The sequence below is a fragment of the Oncorhynchus nerka genome, linkage group LG10, assembly GCF_034236695.1.
Source record: "Oncorhynchus nerka isolate Pitt River linkage group LG10, Oner_Uvic_2.0, whole genome shotgun sequence".
NCBI lineage: Eukaryota > Metazoa > Chordata > Actinopteri > Salmoniformes > Salmonidae > Oncorhynchus > Oncorhynchus nerka.
This window is the reverse complement of record NC_088405.1, coordinates 4,527,433-4,530,628: the sequence shown is the minus strand read 5'-3', so window position 1 is coordinate 4,530,628 and position 3,196 is coordinate 4,527,433.

Below are 3,196 nucleotides of genomic sequence, written 5' to 3'. Positions count from 1 at the left end.
TCTGTCTGTCTGATGGGGGTTGGTAGCTGGCCAGTCTCAGGTCTGTCTGTCTGATGGGGTTTGGTAGCTGGCCAGTCTCAGGTCTGTCTGTCTGATGGGGGTTGGTAGCTGGCCAGTCTCAGGTCTGTCTGTCTGAGTTCTGTCTGTCTGTCTGATGGGGGTTGGTAGCTGGCCAGCCTGCTCACACACTTCAAATATGCTGTTCTCTCTATTAGAATGGGTTACTGCTGTCTTGTCAAGGTGTGTTTTGCATTATGTCACCAAATAATGTAGGTAATAGTTCAAACTCAGTGGGGGCCCGCCAACAGGGCGCTAGGGGCGACGCTCCACTTGTGATCGGTCCAAAAAATTAAATAAAAAATAATAGAAAAGTATATATATTAAGTAATTAATGGATTATGTTTTAAATGTTCATAAGAGTGTGATGTGTGTGTACATTTTCCTATTTCAAAAATCTATTGTTTAAAACAATCTGTTTGGTTCCTTCCTACCCTGCCAGCAGCAGCTCCGTGGGCTCACAGGCCCTGAAAACATTTCATGGCTTGTTTCACCAGCTATTTACTCCGAGGGGGAACTTCCCCAGTGATACACTTTAACAGCACGAAGTAAACGGAGCTTCCTGGAGCGTTCAAACGTGTAGTCAGAACCAGAACCTCTGGGTCCGCTCTGGTCTCCTTCCTATGACGGCTCACTTCCTCAACTGAGACCAGGTCTGCTCTAGTCTCCTTCCTATGACGGCTCACTTCCTCAACTGAGTCCAGGTCTGCTCTAGTCTCCTTCCTGTGACGGCTCACTTCCTCAACTGAGACTAGGTCTGGTCTAGTCTCCTTCCTATGACTGCTCACTTCCTCAACTGAGACCAGGTCTGCTCGAATCTCCTTCCTATGACGCCTCACTTCCTCAACTGAGACCAGGTCTGCTCGAATCTCCTTCCTATGACGCCTCACTTCCTCAACTGAGACCAGGTCTGCCCTAGTCTCCTTCCTATGATGGCTCACTTCCTCAACTGAGACCAGGTCTGCTCTAGTCTCCTTCCTATGATGGCTCACTTCCTCAACTGAGACCAGGTCTGCTCTAGTCTCCTTCCTATGACGCCTCACTTCCTCAACTGAGACCAGGTCTGCTCTAGTCTCCTTATGACGGCTCACTTCCTCAACTGAGACCAGGTCTGTCCTAGTCTCCTTCCTATGATGGCTCACTTCCTCAACTGAGACCAGGTCTGCTCTAGTCTCCTTCCTATGACGGCTCACTACCTCAACTGAGACCAGGTCTAGTCTAGTCTCCTTCCTATGACGGCTCACTTCCTCACTTCCACTTCCTCTATCAGGTACAGATAGAGCTAGATCAAGATCTGATAAACAGGACATCTACATTCAACCAGAGCGGATGGATACACTGGCTAGAACCTTCTAATCACAGATCTGGATGGCTGTTGATGGCCAATTTCATTGTTTTCCCCCATGGTGTTCATCAGGTTGTATTGTATGTGACAGGGTCACACGTTGTGTGGACTAAAACAGAATAAAACCGGGTGTTTCACAAAGCACGATCAAATGAATTAGCATGCTACAGTATGCTTTGTGACATTATGCTTGGTGATATTAGGCTAGCTAGCTATCCCCAGTTAGATAATGCTTTGTGACATTATGCTAGCTAGCTATCCCCAGTTAGACCATGCTTTATGACATTATGCTAGCTAGCTATCCCGTTAGAAAATGCTTTGTGACATTATGCTAGCTAGCTATCCCCTGTTAGAAAATGCTTTGTGACATTATGCTAGCTAGCTATCCCCAGTTAGATAATGCTTTGTGACATTATGCTAGCTAGCTATCCCCAGTTAGATAATGCTTTGTGACATTATATGCTAGCTAGCTATCCCCTGTTAGACCATGCTTTGTGACATTATGCTAGCTAGCTATCCCCAGTTAGATAATGCTTTGTGACATTATGCTAGCTAGCTATCCCCAGTTAGATACTGCGTTGTGACATTATGCTAGCTAGCTATCCCCAGTTAGATAATGCTTTGTGACATTATGCTAGCTAGCTATCCCCTGTTAGACCATGCTTTGTGACATTATGCTAGCTAGCTATCCCCAGTTAGATAATGCTTTGTGACATTATGCTAGCTAGCTATCCCCAGTTAGATACTGCGTTGTGACATTATGCTAGCTAGCTATCCCCAGTTAGATAATGCTTTGTGACATTATGCTAGCTAGCTATCCCCAGTTAGATAATGCTTTGTGACATTATGCTAGCTAGCTATCCCCTGTTAGACCATGCTTTGTGACATCATGCTAGCTAGCTATCCCCAGTTAGATAATGCTTTGTGACATTATGCTAGCTAGCTATCCCCAGTTAGATAATGCTTTGTGACATTATGCTAGCTAGCTATCCCCAGTTAGATAATGCTTTGTGACATTATGCTAGCTAGCTATCCCCAGTTAGATAATGCTTTGTGATATTATGCTAGCTAGCTATCCCCAGTTAGATAATGCTTGGTGATATTAGGCTAGCTAGCTATCCCCAGTTAGATAATGCTTGGTGATATTAGGCTAGCTAGCTATCCCCAGTTAGATAATGCTTTGTGACATTATGCTAGCTAGCTATCCCCAGTTAGATAATGCTTTGTGACATTATGCTAGCTAGCTATCCCCAGTTAGATAATGCTTTGTGACATTATGCTAGCTAGCTATCCCCAGTTAGATCATGCTTTGTGACATTATGCTAGCTAGCTATCCCCAGTTAGATAATGCTTTGTGACATTATGCTAGCTAGCTATCCCCAGTTAGATAATGCTTTGTGACATTAGGCTAGCTAGCTATCCCCAGTTAGATAATGCTTTGTGACATTATGCTAGCTAGCTATCCCCAGTTAGATAATGCTTTGTGACATTATGCTAGCTAGCTATCCCCAGTTAGATACTGCTTTGTGACATTATGCTAGCTAGCTATCCCCAGTTAGATAATGCTTTGTGACATTATGCTAGCTAGCTATCCCCAGTTAGATAATGCTTTGTGACATTATGCTAGCTAGCTATCCCCTGTTAGACCATGCTTTGTGACATTATGCTAGCTAGCTATCTCCAGCTAGATAATGCTTTGTGACATTATGCTAGCTACTATCTCCAGCTAGATAATGCTTTGTGACATTATGCTAGCTAGCTATCCCCTGTTAGACCATGCTTTGTGACATTATG